Genomic DNA, 26,758 nt, shown 5'->3' on the forward strand with positions numbered 1-26,758 from the left:
AACAGCTTTGAAAAATTAACATTTAACTTGTTGCAGGCTGCAAGGAGGTGACATTAATAATGATAGAAAATAGCAGACTTTTAATCTTTCCTTTAGCATTTTTCAATAGAAGAAAATTTTGTGCTATACATAGTTTTTCTCAAAACTGCCTGTCAGTCCTGATAAACAGAGATACTCACAGAAAAGTTGTTTTATTATACATGCTATTAACTCTTGCAAGAGTCATTAAGAACATTATCATTAATACAGCTTGTTCTGCTTTTGCTTCAAGAAAACTGTGGTTAGAGCTGACTGGAAACCAGGAAAAGTGGATCTCTTTCATATTACAAGAATATTCACAGAAAATGTTTTCCTTTTTTAGCCTAGGTTTGGGAAATTCCCTAGGGACTGTAATGAAATTTGTGAGTCCATCAGTGTGTGTAGTGCATCAGTGGTGAATGCAGTGGGGTGAATAATAAACGGTCAGTTTTCCATCATCTGCTAGATCTTTGCAAGACCAGATTTATTCAGTCACAGTGATTATGTTGTGATTGCACGTGTCATGAAACCCCACTTTGGACTGTGAAATTTCATGAGAACTAAGCCACCGTTGAGTCTGGCCCCTTGTTGTGGAACGGCTGTTTCACAATTGCCCTCTCCCAAGCACTTTTTGAACCTCAACTGATAATGCAGTTGCTGGTTAATGTCGCATACCTCCATAAGCAGATGGACTGAAAGAATTTTAATAACTCTCTGGTTCTAAATGATCATTCCTTCCACATTCTTTGTGGCTTCATAGTGTTTATGATAATTCTTGCTCGGGATCCAATCTATACACTTTATCCAGCTGTGCCTTTGATGTCTGTACTGTGGTCTCAAGGGAGAGAAGTCATGAATGAGCAGTTAGTGAGCGACACCCAAGGGGTTATGACATCTTTAACATAAACTCATCAGCATAAGGTTTTTCTCTGAAATGGATTAAGTAATTTATTTAGCTATAAAACCCAGAAAACTAGTTAAGTGAATTTTACTGGGGAATCAATAAAGTAATAATTGTGTGGTAATATAACTGGGACTGAGGTAACCAGCTTTCGTCTTCTTTTCTTTGTTAATCTGTTCCCACTATCCTTTTTATCCCAGTATTTTTTGAATAGCCATAAGTTATTCTGATGAAAGAATTGAAAAAGCATATTGAGAAATCTTTGAGCACATTAACTTCTGTACTGTGAAATCTTTCCTTCTTGCCTTTGCAATAGATGCAAAAAAGAACCCATCCAGAATTCATTAACTAAAATTTTATCTCAAACTCATATTTTTGTATTCTGTTAAATTTTCTCCATTTATATTTCATAGAATGGCTTCCTAATCCTATCTGAGACATGCCTGTAAGCTAAAGATAAATATGTAAAACTTACCTTTGAATTGAATGGTGTCTAACTATTGCTGCTTTAAAAAAAATAATAGCAACCCCCTTGACATTATTCTCAGTAGTGCTTCAGAATTTGTGCTTAGGCTGCATTAATTACAACTACATAGGAAGTTTTTCCTTCTGATAATTAGAAATAAATCAATTTAAAAGAAACTTCATTTGTTAGGCTGTTATAAATATTAAGAGATTATAAATTTTTAGAAAAAAACAGACCTTTATACACCAGTTATTTCATGCTTGCATTTTAGAGTAGATTAGTTAGATTTAGCAATGTGCACATTTAAGAGCTTAAATGGTTTTCAAAGGTCTTTTTCACTAAGAATTTATGAAAAAACACTTAATCAGTTATATGCTATGACTTATTTCTCAATAAGAAAGAAGTAAATTAATAAATAAGAATAAGTGTCTTCTTTTTGCAGCATTAAAAAATGCCATACCATATGTAATATCAATATATTTACATTTTAGGAGTTTTGTTCATGTGTGTGAACAGAACACACACATCTGAACTACAGGAAAGTTAAAAAGGGTGGGACTGAAGGTCTTTTCAAAGATAAATTTCCTTCCTTTTTCTGCAGTCTTAATTGTCGCCAGGAATCAATTCTGTAGTCATCAGGGATGAGACAGATACTGTGTGTTGAATAATAAAGATGACATACAGTAGTAAGATGAATTGGAGTGAGTCCATGCTCTTTGTGAAAAGTAAGATAGCTGGCAATATCCAGAAGGACCAAGTAGATGGTGGCAAACATGAATACTGGGCTAGTATTTCCGAGTGGATCTGTTTATTTTGAGAGTGGTCTGTGCTTGACACCTAGGTAGTTCTGGGTCATAGAAATTTAGTAAGGGGAAAACAAAAAGCAATGTACATCCTGAAGAACTGGTCATATGGGGGAAATTAGAGCTGGTTCAAGAAAGTGGGTGTGTTTTTCCATCAAAAGCATCAATGGTAGTGAAATATAATTTTAACTTTTTCTATGGAGAATTTCAAATTACTGTCAGAATGTTTAAAAAACAACCACCCAACAAGAAAAAAACCAACCCCATACCCAAGCACAACCACCCTCAAACCTCTGAATAAATTTTATGAAACTGAAATATTTCAGCTAAACCAGAATATCTGTATTCAGAGAAGTAAAACTTGTTTTACTGTTTTCTGGTGTCTGTAGATTTCAGTTCCTTGTACTTTTCTCCATTACTGGTGTTTGTGGACTACATCTGAGTGGCTTTTGGGAGCTGAAGGAGGCAGTTGCTTGGCAGGACCATTTCAGAATCTCAGGAGTCCCTACCAGAGCTTGCTTAGCTCTTGGCTGAAGATGGGCTGGTACTTGCGGAATCCCAAAGCAGTGGGGTCCTGAACTGAATTAACTTATTAGAAACGATCAGGAAGCATGCAGTTCTGCAATGTTATTTTGATATGTATTAGGAGATACATTTTCCAGCACTCAGATAAGTCTTTGCCCCTCGAAGCTTGCATTGCATCTTTCTGTGTTAGTTAAGACAGGGGTTTTGGATAAAACCACCTTGTCTATTTAGCTTTCTGGATGTGAGAGAAAACTTGTTTTACAGGCCCAAACAGCAGCATAATAACCTGTATGCCAGCTAAAGTAGCAGAAGATAAACCTGGCTCTTGTATTTCTTTCTTGCCTAGAAGTGTAGGACACTGCCTAGGGTCCAATGTCCATTTATTCATTTATTTATTTGTTTACAATTCCTTGTTTTCCTTTGAAGAAATGCAGAGAGGAGGCAGAAGCAGTTTTGCATGTCTCAAAGCAAGGAAGTGAACCCCGGACCCAGCAAAGTATAGCAACAGTGTTAGCAAGGTGTCAGCTGGAACCTTTCAATGGAGCGTGCTCCGAGGGAAATGCTGCCCACCTAATGTGCCAAGAGTCCCTGTGTATTTAAATACTTCTGCATGCGTTTATCCTTGAAAAGGGGAGCACCTTGTGCACAGCTTTGTCAGTGCTGAAAGTCATGACTGGAGTCAAGGGGCTAATGTGTCTGTTGCTCAGATACCCTAAAAGGACTTGATTTCCCTCTAGGTGGAAGCTTTCTGTCCTGTGTGTCAGTAGTGTGTAGAAGTGCCACTGCAGACAAGTGACCCGTTATATCAGTGCAAGACACTCCACATCCTTGTTGGAATAAAAAAATGCAGAGGAGCCTCCTCAGAGGTGTGGTCTCTCGGGAGGTGACTGCCTAGCTTGGACACCTGAATGTAAAATACCACACTCGGGGATGCCACGTGTATTTCGTGCTCTTCTCTGTGCAATTCCAGGTCTATAAAACAATGAATGGATTATAAAGTGCTCATCCATATATGTAGCTTTTGATTTCTGACAGGTGTGATATTGATAATATCCTCCATTCAGTAAGTCCTCCAAGTATAATTTAGTGCCAGAATACTAATCTCTGTTTGATTTAACTGTTTCTAGGTGAAAGTCTGGCAGTAGAGCACAGTGGAGAGGAAGTCCATACTCATGGATCAGGCACAAAACTGGGAGTTAGAAGGCTGGGTCTCTATATAGCTCTGGTGTAGACTCTGGGCCTAATTCTTCCCAAAGTCCTTTCATTTGAGTGTAAATCTGCTAGTTGTCATTTCCTGACTGATTCCTTGCATTTCTTATGTGGCTGGATAGCTCAAAACCCTCACATCCCATTCTCCCACAGTGATACTGCATGGATTTTGTGCTGTTTTCTGAGTCTGAAGAATGATGAGCTCAAAGGCAGCTTAAACTCTCTGTACGTAACTGTGGATGATTTGTCTGAACCTCTCATTTCTCTTGTATATGGCGCAAGTCGTGCTTTCCCACTGCTTTGAAGGTTCATTGGTCTGAGAAGCCCATCCTAGATTGCACTTGTGCAGCAAAGCTGTTCACGGATGGAAAAAATGATGCTGTGAGGATGCTTAACATGAACAGTCTCAGGCACAGCCTTGTGACTAAGGGAAATATGTATGGCCCTGACGTGATCGACCATGGGGGAAAGATGGTTGTGCAGTGAGGAGAGAGGCCTGTGACCCTCAGCAGACAAGAGTCCCATCGCTCACCCACTAGTACGCTTGTTGTTGATGCTTAGCATGTAATAACCGAAGATATGGTAGAAAAATAGAGAAGAAAGCTGGATTTGCAAATGCCCGTGTCTGTTTCAAAGTTACTCCTCACATAACTTAAGAGCAGGTAAACAGTAGCCCAAGGAGGGGGGAGTCGAAACCGATGAGAGGAAGTTACTGCTCCATGGGCGTTTGCTGGTGCAATTTCACTGGTGTCAGCAGAAAGGTGCGAGCGGAGCATCTGTGCTATGCCAGTTGAGGATCTGGCATAAGGTGTCCTGATGAACTCATTCACAGGGGCACTCTTTCATACAGCTGCTCTAGCAGTTGATAGCAAACTGCCTGAGAAATTTTAGATTATCCTGCTTTGCCTTATTTCCATAAAAATTGCTCTGTGTCAAAACCAGGGTTGTAATATGAGTCTGTATTGATTGAAGCTGTATAAGAAGCCTGAATGGAAACAACATCACCCAAACTATTTATTTTGCCATTTTTCCTTTGTTATCCTTGTGGTTTACAATTTTTAAAAATCTCTTAGTAGAATTTCAATATTTTAAAAGTGCCTGAAACTTTAAGTCGTGTATCTATAAATTATGGACCTCATTTGGGGATGGAGAACGGGTGAGAAGTGCTCATTCCTTTATTGGCTGGAGGATTCTCAAATGAGATGTCAGCAGAATCGAGACTGTCAAAACAATAAAAAGAAGTGTTAACACTGATAATTACATTATTCAAACAATTCGACATCCTTGGAGGGTGCATTTTTAATGATGCATTGTAAAACAAATTGTGTTTCATAGCTTGAGAGGGTCGTAAAACAATAAACTAATTAAGATACCTTTTGTCTGTCTGCTCCTATCTGCCTAGATGTGTGGTCAGGGGAGTTTTGTGTGTGTTAACGAGGTACGCTTACATCCTTTTTTTAGTAATTGTTGCCACTACTAGTGTGCTTTAAAGACTGAATATTCCCAATCCAATTAAAAAATAAAAAATAAAAATTAATCTGAACCACAGGGTAGTTGTGCTGCTGCTCCAACAACTTGGTAGACTACTTCAGGCTTGCCCCAAAATAAGTCTGCAGCTCCACCTGAAACTGGGCTGCAGCTGGATTTGAGACTTCTGGTGAGGAAGAGTCCCAGCCAGTGTAAACTGGCTTGAAGTTTGAATGCATTTTATCTCTGTGCATAGAAAGTAATTGAAAACAAGAACTGCAGGTGGTAACTAGTTTGGTGATTGACTCTTCTAGTTGCCTACTAAGTACGGCTCAGTATAAAAAATTAGACTGGGCTACTAAGGGGTGATTACTTTTTGCAGAGGAAGCATTAACAGTCCGTGCCTCTTTACAGGGAGGCTCTTGAACTAGTTCTGAGATGTTTTGCTTTGCCAAAACGTGAATTTGATTTTGGTGGTTCTCTGAATTTTTATGCCAAATAAAGTTTTGGTTTTGAGTGCTGGACTCTGTTCTCTTTGCCACTGCAGGTTTTTCCCTCTCCTTGCTGTGCTTCTGTTTCTGTCAGTGGGATTGCTCCTATGTAAGCACAGTGTAAAACTGAGCTCTGTGTTTAACTTCCCAGTCCTGCAAGGAAGAAGGCATCTGCATTTTTAGAATTCCTAGAAACAGCACAAGTGGATAACATCAGAGAATAAATCCTGGCAACCATCCTCATGTACAGCAGATCTGTTTAAGAGAATACAGAGCGAGTAGAATATAGTCCCAAACTGTAGCAGTATGTGGCTGCTGATACCAAAAGCATCATTTCAGCCTTCAGACAAATCCTATTTTCTGAAATTAACCTTACAGCTACTCTTTGAGCCAAATAACCTCTGTCTTCTTCCCACTGGAAAAGTGGGAAAGAGGTCATTTTCCTACTATGTTACTGCGTTTGTCTGCAGTCTGTCTGGGTCTTATCAATTAAAGCTTCTTTAAAAAGATGGGGACTTTCACTTTTTATGAGCACCTGTGTACCCACTAGGGACAGAACTGTATGGATTAGGGTTATGGGAATCTCTAGGAACATATCTTTGTTCTGGGATCAACCAGTAATAAGGTTTTATGTAGAAGGAATAACAAAATTCCTAGGGGATTCATTCTAATTATATCCCCAATTAGGACAAAAGAGTTTTAGTTTAGTTTGATAGGGTTTCTGCATCCTTAGCAGTTACCAACATTTGTTCCTTTATATGGCAGTGTTAATTAACATTGTTAAAATTTACTAGAGGCTCTAACATTCCCAGACAAAGAAAGAGCAGTCATTAGCCACTTGCAGTTAACAAAGGGGGAAAAGTATTTTTCCAAAGTTATTTTTTTTAAAAAACAGTCTTAATATTGGAACTGCATAGGAAATGCAGGTTGATTCCTAACTATTCACTTTTTACAAAAATAGTTATAATTTACAGAGATTCATTTTTAGTTTACATTAAATATTGTGTGTCCCTTCTGTCTTTATTTTGAGCTAAAACACACTGCTGAGTTAGCTATGGAGGTTTTTTATCGGCTGTTATTAACTCTTCACTGAAGACAAGCCTGATGTTGCCGCCCAGAGCTAAGAAATTCTCTCATAAACCTCAACATCTTTTGTCATCACTGTTCAAAATAATACGATGCTCTGTTACCCTTGTAACTTTGACAGATGATTAATTATAAACTTGAGGTCCTGTGGTTCAGAATGAAACCTAATTGGGTATTTGTGAACCAAATGTGAAAGTGTTGGACACAGGTCCACGCTTCGGTGCCACTTTGATATCTCTTTTCAGAGGTTTAATCCTCTGTTTTGAAATATATGAATACACACCGTCTGTTTCTCTCTAGCGGATGTGTATATTTCCAGGCAAAAACATATTTCAGCTTTGCATGAGGTGGTTAAGTTTTATCAGTAACTGCGGGGTAAAGAATATTTTAAAGAACATATGCATTCTCTTCCAAAAAGCTGTATAAGAAAAATCCTGGATTCTTAGGGAAGACTTTCTTAAACTTTAGAAATTACAGAAATTCACAAGTAAATACCCTAAACAATGGCAGCTCTGCTTCCGTGTTGCTATGAATAACACATTGATAGTACAGAGGGTGTCTAAGGCACTTTGGTGTTGATACATGCACTGTGGATTTTGCAGCCTGGTACCAGCTCTCTGGTTGCAGATTGCACAAGCTAGCCTCTGGTCCCCATTTCATTCTGCCAGAATGTATGGATTAATTTGGTAGCTTTATTAATTTGATTTTATTTGTACGGTTTGTCCTCAGACCAAATATTAAGCATGTGCTTAAAGGTTTTGTTAAGGCAGACCCTGGCTTGTGAAGCTGTAGAGGTGTTCCTGTAAATGTCACCATGGGTTCTGATACTGAATTGTTCACTTCAAACTATGTCTTGGTGTGAGTGAGTGCTGTGAAAGATGAAAGCTGAAATTCCTACTGAGATGGGATTGAAACCAAAGTGATATTAAATCTATCATCCAAGAGAAACACAGTGCTGGAAATAATTCCACATAGAGGAAATACAGAACTTCATTTTTAGATGAAGAATAGTAGGATATTGAAAGCCAAGAAGTTATGGGACTTTTAAAGGATGAGATCAAATAATTAAGCTATTTTCCTGCTTTTGTTGCTGTCTTCAGGTTGGTGTAAAGCACATCCCTGACTCAAGGTCTGATGAGAGTGGCTGATCTGTGCACTGAGATGGGTATTTCATGTAAGATCCCTCTACATCTGACTGAGGACCAAGTCTGTGGAAACTATTTCATGCCAGTGACTTCAGTAAAATGTGGGGCTTTGTGCTTCCCCACAGAGACTGGGATAATCTGATCCCCATCGGTTAGTCGCTGCCTCAGTCATACCTTTCCCCTTTTCTTTCTTTGTACATAGCTCAGGGGATCATGAATGACAAGAGGGGCAATGAACATGGATCTCTACCGCAGTCATATTTATTTCTATCATTTCATCCTCATGCCTGAAGTCCATCTTCCTCTTGCTTTTGGTGGCAGTGAAAGTCTCAGGAGTCAGTTGTCTCTGTTCTTAAAGGAGTATCACGGCCTAAAGAATAATATGGAAAACATACTGTTGTGTTCAGTTCATTATATTTTATATATATAAAAATATATTACTGTTCCTGCATTTAGAGGATGGTGGGGTGAAGTTTGATATGACTTCACATATACACTGTCAATTGATGTCCCATGGTTCACTCGCTAAAGAAAACTAGCCAGGACCCAAACTCTACAGAAGTTGCATCTCTGTTTTGTTCATTAGTTGTTCTTGATTTATTTCTTTCCCCTGAGGGAAAACAATAAAAGGGCTGTTATGGTTATGCAGGGTTATTCTGCAAATCTGTTTCCAGTTTTCCAGCTCTCCTTTGTATTGAAATCCTTATTTAGATATTCAAAGAAGGAGAAAAAGAAAGTGCAGCTCTGAGACATAATTTGTTCAGAGATCTTCCACCATGTCAGTATTTCACTTGCAATTTTTTGAAGTCCCATTGTAGGGAGAGACTATCAGAGCCAAACCTGAGGCAAGCTACCTTCAGCCATCGATGCCTCTGAGCACGTCAGTCATGCACTGAAGCTGCTGGCACAGCTGGTACTCTGTACACAACAGGGAGTATTTTTAACGCTAAAAATATGAGTGTGACAGGTGCACATTTTATTAGAACTTTTTTTTTTATTGTGCATTAGCGGAGACAAGAGAGCTAGCAGCACTTTCTTAAAGAAGTCTTCAAGTAAGTAGGAAAACAAATTAAGGTCTATGGTACATATTGACGTTGGTTAGCCAAGTATGGGTAGTTCACAGCAGCCTATTCTTTTCTCCGACTCAAAAAAAAGCCTAGATGAATTTTGAGCAGCTTGCACAGCCAGAACCACTCATTCTTTTTCATGAGCTTCATTTGCATTTATACTCTTCCCTGCTGTTGTTGAGTACGCCCCTTTCACTTGTCCTAAATCTACAACTGCACTGGGTGCACTTAAGTAGCTGTTTCCTACTGATATATTGATTATCACACTAATTACATCCGGGGTCTGTATATGGGCTAACAGAACCAATTTATTTTAATTTTTTATAGGGGGAAAACTCTCTGCAGCTAATTAATTCTACAGGAATGAGTCTAACTCTTCACTTTTCTTTCTTTTTTCTTCCTCCATTAAAGTTTTTGATAGTTTTTGATAGCACAAAACTTGTGCTAAACCCACAAAATGCGTGGGGACAAAATGCATGATGGTATGGTCCAGTAAATTTTCATGTCCTTCTCTTCTGATAGGATTTTTTTTTTTTTTAAATCTGCTTTCTGCCTTACAGGATGCTTCTCTTTTTCTGATGTGGAGTCAAACAGTGGGCCCTGGTTCTGCAATCAGCCCCATCTGTGCAGCCTGCTGCACCTATTGAGGTCAGAGAGGTTGGCTACTTACCTGTAGCACCCTGCAGAAACGGGCCATGGATATTTACTTATCAGTTTGGAGCTGGAGCAAGAATCTTTGTTTACAGCGTCCTCTGCAGGATTATACGCCTGTGTTTCATTCAATTTGACCTAGAATTGGACACCTTCAATAATTTTAAGTATATAACACAGCTGAACCTTTCAATGGGACTTTCTTCAAATTGTGAAGAGTTCCAGATGCCTGACTAACTTTATCTGAAATTATCTAATCTCAAATCACAGGCATCTGTATGACGCAACTCCTTTGACAGGTACTTCACAGACTTTTTGCAGTGGATTAAAAGATGTTTTAAAATGGCAATGAAATGGAGGCTTGAGTACAAGCTATTATGGGAAACTGGATAGTGCCTGGTGATAGATTTGCAGCGTAATGAGACTTTTAACCTTTTACATCCAGACCTCTTTGAATCCAGGGTGTGGAGAGTTTGAAAGCTATTACTACTCGTTGGTGACTCTTGTGGTTTCTCTAAATTGATCTATTGGTCTAAGTTCTTGTGAAAATGTCCACTGCCGATGGATTTTGATAACATCTGCAATGATCACTGTAGCACAGAAGTCAAAGGACTGCATATTACCATCACAGCCTTAATGAGGACCATACCTCTCACACTATGATAGGTCCTAGGAGAAACATCGATCTGGGTAATGTCCATTTTCTGTTTCTGGTGGTTTTAATAGTGTGGCTATGCCAGGATGCTATCTTTCCCATTTGTCAAGACTATTGCTTCCATGAACACAGAATTTGACTTAAAAAAAAAATAGTCAAGTGAAACTCATTGACAGTGAATTATTATTTTTTTTCAGTGGTGTTTTGGAAGAAGCAAATTTGCTTGACAAAGCGTTTAAGAGGACAGGGCAAGCCCAGAACCTTTCTTGTCCTAGAAACCAAATTTGTCAGGAAAATGAAAGTTATAAAGATCTTTAAATATCAGAAACAGAATTTTAAAATGGACACAAACCCAAAGGCAATTTAATGAGTGCAACATGAGCAAAACTGTCCAGTGAGCTTGAGCCAAGCCCAGTGAGAGATTTTGCAGCAACTTTCTGGACGACGTGATCCACCATTTAGACTTGGCCATTTTAGAAAGAATTATGTCAGTTTTGACTGGAAGGCATTAGAGTACAAATCAGACAGTCTCCATTTCAGAGAAGCTTGAACAATTCCAACAGTTAGGTAGAAGATACAAAACTGTTCCAATATGTTTGTTATGGGCCTTCAGAGAAACTGGTGAAGGAAGCAGGGTAGCGAGGTTACTTCAATTTTGGGAGAAAAGATCCCACACAGTCTGGGTGCAACGCTGGGGGCTGGGCAGCATGGGTGAGGGGATCCCAAAAGCATTTGGAAACTTGTCCTGAGATCAGTTTTAAAGCTCTCAGTTCAGTATATACCTATTGCTGATGGAAAGAACAAAGACAGATGTCTGCAGGAATTTTTAAAAACTACGTAAAGGCAAAAGCTTGTGAAACTTATTTTAACTGTGATCTGTGTGGTTGGCTGCAGTGCCAGGAGAGGACAAACGTGGTGGCTTTTGGCTTTTGTAAGGGAAAATCCAGTAAGAGTAGCACAGACAGATCGGGAAGGCTGCTTTTCTGAAAGTGCTGCAGATGTGAGTCTCGACTCCTTCCCACGGGGAGGAAGAATTCACAAAACTGGAATTTAATATCCAGCCTTGCTGTATAATTCCTGTGTAATGTTGAGCAAGGCGTTCAGTCTTTGATTTTCAAAGGCAGCTAGTGAAGGGAGGAGTTCCTGTGGACTCCTTTGAAAATCCCACCTTTAAACTCTTTATACCTCACTTCTCACAGGCTGAATGACAGAATATATTTGTCTTCTGGTCCTGTCCATCTGCTGGCTGTGAGATCCTCAGAGCAGGACCCACCTCACTTCACGGATGTGGACAGTACATTGTATAGGGGTCCAGGAACAAGCTCGAGCCAGTGACAAATGTGGTGATGATTAGTTAACAGTTGCCACTGATAAGGGCTCCTTTGTTTTTCAGTGTTGACATCTCACGGTGCTACCACATCCCTGTCTATCCAGAATATGCACTGCTCCATTTACACTTGAAGGAAATTGGAGGCATCTAGAATTATGGAGTAGTGTGTATTCTAGATGGATGGGGCATGGTTGCAAAAGTTCCATGGAGGTCATGGGAATGTTCAAATCTTGAGTTGTCATCACTGAACATGAATCAACCCATGCAGGCTCCTCCTTTAGGGACAGATTCTGCCATCTCACAATAAACTAAGGTTTAACAGATTTACAGCAGCCATCTGCATCTTACTTTGAACTCATTATAGTTGCTCTTTTTACTCCTCCAAGCTACTTTTTTTTTTGTTTTTCAGTTTAGAAGCACTGACAGTTCTTCACAAATATCTCTCCCAGCACTAGTTCCATTTCACTCCTGGGGTTGAAATAGGGTTTTTGAAAACATTTATCTCCTTTTGGAGTAACAAATTACACTCTGAGGAGCAATCCTATGAGGAAGGAGAGAAGCAGGAATAGTCAGCAAATACATGGTCAGAAAAGTCAAAGTTGGAGTGTGTGTATGGTGTGATTTCTGATATTAGCAAAGTAGAGCTGGAGAAAGAAAAAAGCCAAAAAGATGTTAAAGTAGAGACAAAAAAGAGAATGTGGGATAGATGGAGGGACAGAAGTGAAGGAAGAAGCTATAAAATGTATTTTAAAAAAATAAAGAGGGTGAAAATTGTTTATTCTTTTGTATTTAGAATGTGATTCCTTTGGTTCCTTGACAGTAGTTTGAGGACTTTGTTATCTTGAGCATCCAGTACAAATAAGATCAGTGTTGGCTGATGGACCTTGCAATTGGGAATTATACTCCTAAATCTTGAATTACCTTTCTCTAGTTAAAGGAACTGCCATGACCACAGATAACTTCAGAATGGGAACTTCCTTTGCAGTGGACTTCAAAACAGTGAAACCTGCTTTTGTGTTTAATTGTAGTGAAGACTGAGAACCAAAATTAATCAGCATTTTCCACAGAAGAATATTCAGGAGGAAAAAATGGCACTCTCTGATTTAGATAGATAGCTAACTTTCCTTTCGTATGGGTGATAATTAATTCAATTTTTACTACATATAAAAACATGATTTTAAAAGTGTAAATGATAATATATAATGCATCTTCCATAGGCAATGATATGAAAACATTTAATGTGTCTTTCCAGTACATTGTGTCTTGTCTTTTATCTGGGTCACAATCTTTTTCTGTCCTTTCAAAGTAAAATTCTAGTATTTCATTTTTGCTGGAGTTGCACAGTCTGAGTAAGACTTAGTTCTCTGACCAGCTCCCTCTGGGATGATGTGATCACCGTAGTTCATAGAGTATGGAATAACAAGAGCTTCCCTCATAAAGTCAGAGGGACAGAGAAAAAGCATTGATGATTTATGTTGGCTGAGATTTCGACCCAAAAGCTTTGAACATGCAGTAGCTGTTATTTACTATATGTCACCATCAATCCCAGACATGAAAGACTACTAAAAGCTTTCTCTTTGCAGGGCTGGCATTCTTTCACACAGTTCTTACCGCCCCGTCTTTACTCCCTGCCTCAGCTGCTTTAAGCAGAAATGCTGTCCTGTGCTGGAATGGATGTCCTGTGTGGCAGGGCTTTTTAAATTATCTTGAGTGCATAGGCAACCTGCGTAATTTCTATTTTATGGGTTAGGTCCTACTGCAGTTTTACGACAAGATGAGTTAAATAGTAAAATATTCTTTGGATCATCTTTACACATCACTGTTTTTTACTGTAATGGCTTAGCAGGTTTCTGGTATATATTGCTTTTTGTACAGACTGAGAAACCGGTGTTTGGTAGCTGCCTGCGTGGGCTGCTCTGTGAGACAGGCTTCTCTGACAACCTCCAAGCTCAGGGAGTCATGTTGGCATCTGAGTTTTGAGGGAAGGAATGACTAAAGCAAAACTTGGTTTGGATGGCTTTGTGGGCTGCTCCACTGCAAAGTGTGCTGGTCTTGCTTTGTGTTACACGTTTGCACCAGGAGAGTGACTGGTGGCTGCTGTAGGAGGTGAGGGTTTTTTCTGTGGGCAAGAGTGGGTACATGCAGTTGCCTGAAAGGGGTCCCGGAGGTGGTCTGATGTCCAGAAATCCCAGGCCGTTGTGCTATAGTGAGTGGATGGAGCCAGATGGAGTGTTAAAGCTTTCTTGCCTACCACCCTCTCCTAAGAAATGCCGGCTTGGTGCCATCAGTGTCACCAGGGAATGAGGCGGGGTAGGAGGTGAGATCTGGACAGCAAGGCAGCATGAGGCACAGCTGGTTTTTGAAGGTTCGATGTGATTTGTGCATTTTATGGTGAAGCCTCAGGCTTTCACACCTTGACATTTGCTGAAAGGGAGTGGCTCCCGCCCAGCCAAAGAGAACAGAAGCTGCTTGTTATCCCAGTGAAATTCTTCCCTGTTAAATCTGGCAGGTTAAGGAAATAAACCCTTTTCAGTTTAAGGAAACACTCTTGGCATTTGGTTTTATGGTGATTCAGGGTCCCTTCTGGAGAGCAAATTGTTTTTTGAAACATTTGTTACAATAAAAAATGAATAATGCTTCAACTAACAAAGACAGAAATCTTATGAAAGGAATATTCCCAGATTACAGCAAAGAAACAAACACAAGATTTCTATTTATGATATATTTTGATTATAATTTCTGCTAGTTCTTGAAGGAATTTTATGTTTAAACAGGGACCTTCTCCCTCAGACTAGCTGTCCTGTTATTGTAGGCAAGTGAATCAGAGTTCAGGGGGCATTAGCACTGAAATCAAGGGCTGAGCTTTGCTCTTCAGTTAAGAGAAAGAAAAAATCCTTCTCCTCTTGCAAATGACAGTAAAAATGAGGAACACTTAGGTTTACTGCACCAACCACTTTTTTTAATTTTGGCAACACAAGTGGTATCTCTGAAGGCTACTGAAAGACAAAGACATCTGCCTTCTCTTAAAACCTAAGTACAGCTGTTGCTGTAAAATTAGTACTGTAACTCCTTAGGGATTCACTGAACTCTGGAGATTCCTTTCCTGATCAGAGAGAAAGAAGATCCAGGGTGGCATTATTAGCTCTTGAACTATCATTTGCCATCAAAGTCTTTTTGATTTCATAAAAAGGATTTGCTGCCTGCAGAGGTCATCCAATAAAGGTACGACTTAGGTAGAAAGAGGTCAACTGTGGTTTGGTACCAAGGGATTGCTGAAGAATTAGCAATGAACTAAAAGTGGGAATAGATTTTACCACCTTAAGTGTATGAGGCTTTTTTTTTTTTAAATTTGGATGCCTAAGTTGGTAGCAACATCAGATCTGTCAGAAAAAAAAGGAGAATTAGTGTCATTTACAGTTGAACAGAGGGCCCCAAAGCAGAGTGAACGGGCAAACCTCTCTTTCTGCTTATTCACCAGCAGAAAAACTGCTTGTTTTGACTCTGCTCTTGATAGTCACTGAAATTTTTACTCCCTATCTCCCTATCATCTCAGTGGTGGACTTCTAGGGAAGGACAGCTCCAAAGGACCTGCTTGTCCTTGTCAGTTCTCCCATCCAGTCCTACGTAGGAGCGATGTTACTTGTCCTTAATATGCAATCTGCCAGAAACCATTGTCTTTACTTCAATGGCCTTTCAAACAATGTATCACAGCTCAGAGACCAATACTGATTTTTCACTGTTTTCCAGTAGCATATAAATACAGTACAGTTTAGCTGAGGAAAAAAATGGGAGATGCATGAGACTGCACACAGGAAATAACACAATTCCAGTATTTTAGGCTTCCTTCTATGGAGAGCAGATGAATGGGACTGGAGGTCCAGGGGAGACTACAGTTACACAGACTTCCAGAGAGGCTTCCTGGACTGAGCCTTTCTGAAACACAGAATCCGTCCCTTTTGCAAAGATAATTTTTGCTTTGTTATTTGTTGTATACTGCCTGGGAATTGAAAACTATGTTTTTGCATAGTAGCTCAGTGGTGTGTATTTTTTGATGCACTATCCCAGCTTTATGTTGAGCTTGAAGGGGTCCATGGTGTTGTTACAGTATTTGAGGCAAATTCATTTGCTGCTATAATCCTTGTGTAAACCACAGGCCAAGAGCCAAGACCATTTGGCACTGTACATAAAAAGACAATGGAAATAGTATTTATCATTATAACACATATGCTCACTGTGATGATAAATCTTTTGCAAAACTGCAAATGTTAAGTAAAAGTACGAAATTATATTTCATGCCTTTTTCTGAAGGATTTAAACCTTGAAAATCTGGTCATGAAATTACTGAGTTCTTCCTGGGACATGTTTAAGAGATTACTGAGGAGCCAGGTTAAAACACATTCTTCTGGAGTCACATTTCTATTAACTACAGTTCAGAGATGATCGGATTCCTGTCTCTGTAACTCAAGGCAAATGCGTATCTGCTTCTATGTATTTGGAAATAAATATTTGTACAACTGTACACAGATTAATGGAAGACTTCAGTGGGTTAAACCTGGTTTTGAGACATATCTTTCTGCTTTGATAATCTTTCAGGCCTTAGTTAGCAGCTTGGGTATAGATAGTCAAACTTTTCTGCAAGTTCCTTGTTGTTGTTGACGCTTTTTATCAACGTTTCAAACTTGTGCAAATGGAATGAGTAATGTGGACAAACCATGAAACCCGTGAAATATTTCCTACTTGTTTTCGTGGCTGGTGATGAAAGCCCTGGGCTGAGATGCAGGAGATTGCACTGTTTGCTTTGCTACCTGGATCTAATTTGGTTGCAGTTCAGAGGACCAGAGGTAGGAGCTTATGGCTGTGGTTAAATATTAGACAGTAATGCTGTGTAAGCTGCTTTTATGCGGTCTCTGCCCAGTGCCTCTCCACTTCATTGTGCCAGCACAGCATTTGTGTGGCCGTGCAGTGAAATGCGCCAGGGCACTGATTCAGTTGAAAGATAATTCTGCAAAAAATAAAAGGAAAAATGATGAAAGAATAGGTTATGTTTCAGCTAGATCGGTTCCTGATGCGGTTCACGGTATTACCTGGTAGGAAGCTGAGCTGGCACAATTGAGAGAGCAGCCTAGGGGCAGGAGGTAGCTGGTACTACAAACGGGAGAAATCTGTGTGTGCTAAGTCTCAGTATAGTGTCTGGGAGAAGAGGTGTGTCTGGAGAGCGCCAGCCAGTGCACCTAAGTGAGGGGTCTGTTGGAATACCCCTGCTCCCCCGAAAGTGCTAAGCCAGGCATATATACAAGTCTCTGCAGGACAAGTAGCACAATTTCTCTCTGTTCTTGAGCTAAAATACTGTAAGTATTTTATCACATACTGTAAGTATGTGATCTGCCACAAAGGGCAGGAGGATGTATGCCTCCTTTGGTGAGATTTCCAGCCTATTTTTACAGATTCACCTTCTTTAGATGGTTTTGACTAGATGCTGTAAAACTTTTGAAGTTTTCAGTGCTTCTGACTTAAGTGAATCTGAGCCCTTTCTGTCTGTGTGGGGAAGAAAGAAAATAATTTGGGGTGGGAAGAAGGCTGTGGTGGGAAGCAGGTGTGGTGTGGGGAAAATAAAACATTTTTGACATGTCTATTAGTACGTGAGAATCTGTACATGCTCTCTGCGTGTTTACATTTCTGGAATTAAATTTGAATGTTATTAAACATTGACAAATATTCAATGTAAATTTGAGGTGTAATGAGAAACTTAAGAACAGACCTTTGAAAAGCAGAAGCGTCATGTATTATTTTCCAAGTCTGAGCTGAATGGCTTCAGTGATTTTATGTTGGGTTTCCTATTGTGGAGAAATTTATTGTCCCAGATGATGATGGTACTCCCGCCCCTCATGGGGGCATCTTGGGGAGAAATGTGTTTATGCTGTGAGGCTCTAAAATGCTGCAGTAATGGGTACCGTGGAAGTACAATAGACAGACAGAGCTTGGTCCTTGCACACATCCGTCTCCTGCTGCCTCCTTCAGAGAGGGGAATGTTTGCTCTCATTAAGACATGCCTGCCTCGGAGGAAGGGCTGCTTTGTGTTTGCAGCAGTCTCAGCGGCTCCCATCCTTGGAGCGGTTTGGGTTTCGCAGGGACAGACCTCAGTAAGTTTCCAGGTTCGTTATGCACCAGGGCCCTGGTGACTGGCCGTGTGAATGGTGTCTTTATAGACTCCTTTATAGCAGGAGCTTCCTGGGTGGATGGCGGTCAGGCTGCAAGTTTCTCAGAGTTCAGGCTTCTGTATGGCTTAGATCTGGTCATTAAATCACAGATGGTTCTTTGAAAAAGCTGAGCATGCACGAAGTCACTCCTTTCAACACAGCATGTCTAACGACTTGTAGAAAGCATAGACTGAATGGAACGGCTATTTGATTTAGGTATGTGTTTGGTCATTTAATACACAAAAAGACCTGGCATGTGGCTGTGTTCCTGAAGACAAAGAGAATGATGCATAGTGTTTGTAGATATTTATGTAAATATTTTTTCATTTGCATCTCTACCTTTAATAAAAAAAATGCTAATTCCACAATGTTCTTAATAATAAAAGTGTGCTGGGCTCACTAGTGAGTATAGATCTGAACATCTAAACAATTAAAAGTGCTGAATTTATAAACATGCCATGTGTGTGTCTTTGTACGTACAACTGTGTGTACATAACGAACATTATATTGTGAAAATGGGCACACAATGAGATCTGCCCAATCTCACATTTTGGGGATAGGAGTGAACAATCTGCTCTCAATCAAAATAAAATGCTCTCTGTACAAGCAATGTAAACGGAGGATTTGGAGGATTTGTTTTTATACATACAGGAAGATTTTTTTATACATACACCACCACCACCATCACCCCATTTTAAGCACTTGAATGCCTAATTTCTAGGTGTTTTGCAGCTAGCTGAGGGAGGGTGAGAAACTGTATTCATCATGGCTAAAGATAGGAACTAAACCAATTTCTCTGTCACCAAAAATACAAAAAATTGCTCTTCAGGTAAAGCCTTCACCAAAGCAACGTGAACTTTTCCTTGCTTCCTTCCTGTGCTATTGCAGTGAAAACAAAACTGCCCTCTTGTGTAGGTTATCATTTCCAGACCTGTACAATGCTTATCTAGCAAAGCAGCCAGAAAAATAACACAGCCCTCAGCAGGATGAGGCACTGTATTTTAATATGGTGAAGGCAACCATTCAAAAGAAAAGCAAAGTCAAATAATTTAAAACCATAGAAACAGCTTGTGGATCACTGAAAAGCAACACATTTGGAACACAGATGGCTGGTTTTTCTCCCCAAAAATAACAAATGAAGAAAAAATTCTCCCTTTGTTACTTTTGGGTTTTTATGCGGTATTTATACTGACTAGCTATTCAGAGCTCCTTATGGACAAACACAGATGAGGTCTTTTCACTGATGAGCATCAAGTCTTAATTATTTTAACAGAATGAGAGATGATGGTCAGGAGACTTCTGGAAAGGAGTTGTGTTTTTATTTCCTCTACCCTGATGAAATTTCTTCTTGTTAACAAAAATACTTCACTTAAATTCTGAAATATGAAAAATGGTGTGCGGCCCAGTTAGGGACCCTCTGGTATCAGCTAATGCTGAAAGCAATAGGCTGCATTCCTTATTAAGTCAGTGACCAGCCAGGGGAACAGGCCAAGGATTTGGAACCACACATGCTTGGATAAGAGCAATCACTTCTTCAAGACATATCTCAGCCATTGACTACGTCAGGTCTGTCCCATTCCTGAAGCCTGGTGTCAATAGCAAGCTCAGGGCTTGGTAGAACTCTCAACGTACTGTTAACACATAACACCTCTGCTTTTCACGTCATGAAAACATGTCAGGGAGCGGATTACAGGACAACTGTGGGTGTTTGTGTGGGATTGTGTCTCGGGCAGAGGCCATAGCATGAGACCATGAGTATGGAATGAGACCTCCTTGGATTTGGGGCATTGTTAGGAATCATACACTCATTTAGGAATGATTTAATGCAGCATAGTAGTTTCTACCTTCCTAGGACTTCCTAGGCATGAAGTCATGTCACTGCCTGGCAAATGGCCCTTGTCTTGGTGTGCAGGACTGGCAGGGTTGGATTAAGGGTGACTGTGGGCTAGCGATTGTGTGCTGGCCTTATGCACGCTGCAGGAGGTCAAATAAGAATTTCACCAGTCTTCTCCTGCTGTATACGACAGCCTACAATGAACTACTGATATTTTCCTCCTCTAAACCACCAAATAGTAATCCTTGTTAGATGCGGGGTGTCTGAGATAACTAACATTGGAGAGTCTCTGGGAAACAAGTTATTTTAGAAATGTGGAAATAATTAAGTCTGTGTAGGATTGTCTTCCCCCAAATCAATAAGGGTGTAAAACTTCCGCCTCCACCCCAGCCCATCCCAAACAGTAACAACAAAAATATCGACGGTGTCTGCTTTGGCTGCTGGGCTTGTTTTACAGTGCGTCATTGCCTCTGACAGCATCGTGTGCACTACATGGCATGGAAGCACAGCACCGGGGGAGATGCTGTTAGCAGTCATCGCTCCAGCAGAAGCTGGAAAAAAAGATTGAACTTTTTTGCTCTCCCTTTTCTCTACACCACAGTGACTGCTTTAAAGAGAATTTAAACAAGGAATAAAAAAAGGAAGGGTAAAGACGTTTAGAAAATAAGTTGTTCTTGGCTTTCTTATGTTCCAGCATATTTTGTATTACGCTGTAATGAAGGATTTTCTTTTTCCTAATGGCATTTTGGGAGCCATACACCTAATCAGTATGTGCTCCGCAGTCTTCCCGTCTTGTACCTAGTGAAAAGGTCATACTGTGTCTGACAGCAAACAGCATTTGTTCAGCAGTGGCTTTTTTCCTCTGATGCTGCCTGCAATTCATGTAGCCTTGATTGCTGAACCCCACCGGTGTGCATACCTATTTCACTGGCAGTTATGCTATTGCATATCCATGACTCAACATGGAATCTGCAACTGTGCCTTTTTTTTTTTTTTTTCAGAACAAAAACCTGCTTTGAGAAGGCCTGTGGCTGGGCAGCTCAGGGTGAGTTGAAAAAGTAAAGGCTGATGTCCCATTCATGAAAAGTCCGATCAGTCTCCACCAGACTGGACTGTCCACCTTCCTGTGCTGTCTTGTTCCTGCAGTGCGTGGGATGCTCGATGACTATTCTCATTTACAAGTTCTTCGATGCAGAAACTGAGAGGATCTGAAAGGGGAATGGGTCAATTTGCAATTAGAACCACGCAAATAGATGCTTTGTGTTCAGCAATGCTATGTAAAATGAAGGTGAGGAGAATGTCAAATAGAAAAGTATTAATAGCACAGGGCTAAGTTGTGGGAACATGTTTCCAGGTAAAGAGGCCAGAAGCAGGATGTGCAGCGCTCTTGTAAAATAGCTACGTGTGATAATGTGAAGCAGCCATGTCTTAGAAGGATGTGTAAAGTAGCTTTTCTGAGATTGCTCAATCAGATAAAAAACCTATGAAGAGAGACATAACACCATGGCTTCCAGCTTCTTTTAGAAGCAGCCTTTAATTATGTTTTATGTATATTTAAGTTTATGTGAAGCTATTATGAGTAAGACAAGTATTTCTTTCTTTCTTTGCTTTTAACTTTTTATATTAGCAGTTGTCAGGACAGTCCCAAGCCAAACCCCTGCATCTGACAACTTTGATCTTTAGAAAAGTTCATACTAGTTTTAACTTTTGTCTTATCCTTCATCAGTTTGATGGGTCTAGAACTCCTGGTTTTATAGTATTAAATGAAAAGAAAATATTAAGACTGGGTGAATTTATTCAGATAAAATAAGAGCCTGCGGAAGTCTTGAATAAAATCTGAGCAGTTTTGCAGGTTGCAAAATGTTTTGATGAACTCACTACAAGAAAAAAAACCAACCATCATGTTTGCCAACAGCTTGGCACTTTCTCGCTTCAGGTGGAGCTGAAAACAGAGACACTGGAATACTGTGAAGAACGATGGTTTTTTATGTCCTTCAAGACATTGTAAAATGAACAACAACAATAACAAAAAATCTCTTCAAAAGAAATAATTGGATATCTCAGGTTCTGGTAGTGTTTCTGGTTGGATGACTAATTTTGCAGTTTCTTATTACTTCTTAAAGTTATTTTCTTGATAAACAGTGGATAGGTCATTTTTTTCTGAAGGATCTGTGGGAGCCTGGAGGTGACCACTGAGGGCAATAATGCTTAAGATCCAAATAGGCAAGGTTAAAGTGCTGATTTTTCCAGTCCCACTTCAATCAGTGAAGTGACTAGCACTGCTGTAATGATGAGTAGATGCTCCCAAAGATAGGCGAACATTAAAGGTTGAAAATCCTCAGGGAATCGCATGTCCTTCTTGTGAACTGCTGGAAATATGCTTCATCATCAGCTGCATTCTGTGGGTGGATGCCAATTATATGAAAGCCCGTCTCTCTAGATCTGTTAGTGTTATTTCAGTGCTTGGGGGCTGGAGCTTAATACAATATGCTCTTTTCTTCTCTGACTGGTAAAGCAGCATAAAATAGAATTATTAGTATAAATACACGTTGCCTACAAAATGTAAATCCAGCAATTAGACTTTTCCCTGGTGGTGCGCTCTAATGAGTGTTACCATATTCTTTGTGTTGCTGTAGGGAAGCAGTGGGTGTAGCGGTGGGGCTTGGCTAATTTATGGGGGAATCCTCAGGATACAAAATTTTTCCTTGATAAGAGGAGAAACAGCTTGTATTCCAAGTAACATTTATCTCAGGCAGGCTTGCCTCCCAAAAGTAAGCACTGGGAGCATCATCATTTAGAGCTTATGGAATGATTTCTGAGGCCTGACATGTGCGAGCTGGTGAAAGCCTTTATGGAAGGAGTTACTTAATCCTCTTTAATGCTGAGAAACACTGTGTAGGTGTAGGGAGAGCTCTGACAAACAAGGTGGCTGGGGAGGGTTATTGGAGCCTTTGCGAAGTTTGCTGTTCCCCTTTTGGGAAACTTGCCATTTCTCCTTTGTGCACGGAGCTGTGTGTGTAAGACTGTTCATATTGCATGCCTTCATACTCGTAATTCCTGGCCCTGGTTGTGTGCCCTGGTTTATATGTGGTGTCTGTAATTATAGATGGTGAAACTTTTGGTGAAGCTGCAGTGGAAAATGCTTCTAATCTCAAAGGAAAATGCCGGGATTGTCTCGTCAAGACAGCATCTTACACCATTGCGTGACCTCTCTAGAAAAAACCTGACCCATGGTAATCTAATTATTGTCTGTTGTGATGGGCAGATAACAAAGTAAATATTAGAGTGGACTGATTGCCATCTCCACTTTAGGAGAAGGATCTTGACAGCGTTATTTCACTGACCTCAGCTGCTACGACTTTTTTTTTTTTTTTTTTCTTCTTGTCTGATGAGTTAGTACTTTGTGCTGTTGGAGAAACTCTAGAGCAGCTGGTAGTAACCCTGAATCAGATCTTGGGAGTGCTGAGTGATAACTGTTCCCTGGCTACTTGAGGGGTTTTTCACTCTCAAAGTTCCCTCTGTTGGTGGGATACCCTGGCATAAAAAATCTAATGGGGAATGTGGATGCTTAGTGCCCCTGAAAATCAGGCTTGATACTGACCATTTGAGATGAGGGTTCACAAATGTAAGCAACCTCAAATAGGAACATTTATTAATAAATAAATACATATGGTACTTATGTAAGGACAGAAGATGTAAATGACATCAGGGTGAATATATGTGCTAAAAGAACCTGAATGCTTTATTCATTATCAAATGTCTCTGTAGTTTTCATTACATATTCCTGAGGGTACATCCAAGGAGTTTCCTGTGGGCAGGCAGAAACTCATTTTTCTTCTACTTTAAGCCAAACAACTGTTGTGTGACCATGTCAGATCTAAACCCAGGTTTACAGAGGGACACCCCCTTAGTGTTGACATGACGTACCCTGGTGATTAAACCTGTCAGAGTGGGACATTTTCTTCATGTGTCATGAGACAGCCCTGTAATACAAAGTATGGTTGCTGAAGTAGATCCATTCATTATGCTAATGTTATAAAATCCAGCTCATCTTTCGGAAAAGTGCACATCAATGGGGAACCTGAGCTTTAAGGGAGGCTACATCAAGTTTTGAAGCAGGTCAAGCAGAGGTATTAAGTGAAAAACTTTTGTCACCCTAGATGAAATGCTTGGCAAACATGAGTCTAGGCTGGAGTGAAGTCAGGAGATCTCAAAAGCAGGAAGTCTGGGTAGTTTTTTCCATGGTAATTTTGGATTCTTTCAGAATTCATGCAGTAAAGGAGTCTGTGATAAGGTCTAGTCATGCCCCGATGAAGTCAGGGTAACTGACTGAACAGTCTGAATATCAGAGGAGGGGAGATGACTGGCTTTCAGGGCTTGTAGATGATGGAGCAGATGATAATTTCTTCAGAGAATTGCGTTTCTGATATGCAAAAGCCAAGGGTGCACTAAAATGGGACATTTTTCTAACTGGAAAAAGTTTCCCCCCCAATATATTTGTTCATTTGATAAAATGTTAGCGCATTTTCAGCATTAAAAAACCCTCAAACCCAACTTTTCCTTGCTTAAAGAACATTTTATTGTTAAATATAAGCTATTTATACACAACTGAAAAACAGGTCAAAATAAAGATTAAACACTACAACATTAACAGAAGAATATGTTGTAACTGACCCAAACTGATTTTTTTCCATCAGGACTTTTATTTATGAATATGACTTTGCTTTTGACATTTTAAATTCATTTAAACAAAAAATATGTTATCTCAGAAAATTTGCAAGTTGCAAAGCCATTTTCTGCTCGTTTCAGCTTTAGGTCTGGCATCTTATCTGAACTGCCAGCTGAAAATGTGCTTCATGAGCCAAATTTAATCAGTGACTCCAAACAGTCTTAATTTTAGTGATACTTAAGAGTGCAGACTGATTTTGGTATCTATGCTGATTCCTGAATTCCCTTTGAGATCTGAACCCCATGGTGAACTTTAGTCCATTACAAAACTATGCAGAGGTTAAGGTATCTTGTTCCAGAACATTAATCTAGATTTTTATTTGGGCATCTCTGAGACCAAACCTAAAAGATTTACATCACTTATTTTTAAACCTCTCAGCATTCTCCTGAAGACTTTTATTTTACAATTTTTTCTCTCTAAAGCTCCTATAAATACTCAGGTAACAGCAATGATCCCCCACATCTTTTGGTGGCTAATTGTCCAAGAACTGTATATGCACAGGAGTGTTAACAACATTCAAAGATTTAATTTGCAGGAGATACAGGGGAAGGAAGAAGAAGACGAAGAAGAAATGAATAGCAAACATTAATGAGGTAGGGCAGGCTACAGTCGAGATGGCACCACTGCTCTGCTTTTTTGGGCCCTGATTTTGAACTTATGGATGTCTGAACTTTGCTGGATGGTAGGCAAATGCTGGAGATGATACAATTCCCAACTAAAAATTGCATTGTGCTGTCGAGCTGTAAAGAGCAAAAACCCAGGAGAGTCTGGACCCTTTCTCTATCTTTCCACCCTATCTCTTGATTTCTGGAGCCCTGCAAGGAGCAGGAATGTAGCAGGCAAATTAGTTAGTGTTTTGCTTTTAGGGAAAGGTACCCTGGTGGGAACAGAAGCTGCTCAGTTATCTTGGGCTGTCTCCCACAGTAGCTGCAGGCTTTTGCCTACCTTGTGGCAACTACCCACGCTGATGAAACTTCTAATCAGTAAAAATAAAATGGAGTTGATCTGCATTTGCCTTGTAGTGAATACCTACTGGGTGAGGAGACTGGGAGAGACATGAGAGGGATAGCATTCATTATTTATAGCCATTCCTATAGTGCTTATCACCACAGTGTCTATAAGTGAGCACCATTGACAAGGCTCTAAATGTGAGATAAAATTTAATAATGCATTAATAATAACATGCACTTGTCTGTGGTAGCAGCAGTTGTGACTGAGATGACTTTAAATGGGCAGAAGAGAGAACTGCCACAGCTCAGTGAAGGTGGAAATCTGCTGCTGGGGAGGAGGGGGGGGCGGGGAGAGCCAGCGGGCTGGGCAAGGGGAGACACCAGCCCAGACGTGGGGTCTACCCAGGCATCAGGGCAACAAAAGACACGAGCAGGGGTTCAGCAACTTTGCAAAAATGAATGTGTTCAAACAGCATATTCAGGAGTAAACAGGAATGTACTTGAACTTAATTATTAAAGGCTTCCCATGCTGCTCTGCCATATACACATGAACGCATGCAGAGGCCTGCATGGCTCCTTCTCTGAGGTAATGACAGAAGATGACCAGCTTGGAGTTTGCCTTGTTAAAAGGCTACAGTTCAAAGCCGGCACCCTGGCTCACAAAAACTCCCTCCCTTGACTTGTTTTGTTATGCTGTCCTTCTCTCTTGCTCAGCTCTGTTCCCTTTTCCTGCTGTAACCTGGAAAAAGGCAGTTCGTGCCCCTCTCGTAAGCAGTGGGGCGAAGCGCTGGGGGAAGCAGCCCCAATGGCCTGCTGGTGAGGCAGCGTGGGGGAAGGAGGACACTCGCAAGCAAAGCCAGAAGCAGCTGCACCAGAAGCAATGCTGTTCTCAGCCAGACCTGCATCCAGATTAATTAATTTCTCATTCATCACTTCAGGAAGAGAGGAATGCTTTCCATTGCTACTAGCTGCCCACAGCTTATCATTTGGTTGCATGACCTATTGAAAAACCCTGCTACAGCAGGCTCAGCTTTGGCAACAGAGGTTGGAAGGAATGAAAGGAGTTGAGAAACAAGGGAGCAGTATCCTCAGATACAGGTCAAGAAGTCTTTTTCAGAGGCAAACCTGCAGTGTGTAGAACTGGATGGTATTCCTGTGGCAGAGCAGGTGGTGTGTTACTGACCACAGTGCTCCGGTCATCTCTCTCCCTACCTGCAGACAGAGTTGATTAGGT

This window comes from Falco naumanni, chromosome 7 (assembly GCF_017639655.2).
Source record: "Falco naumanni isolate bFalNau1 chromosome 7, bFalNau1.pat, whole genome shotgun sequence".
Lineage (NCBI taxonomy): Eukaryota > Metazoa > Chordata > Aves > Falconiformes > Falconidae > Falco > Falco naumanni.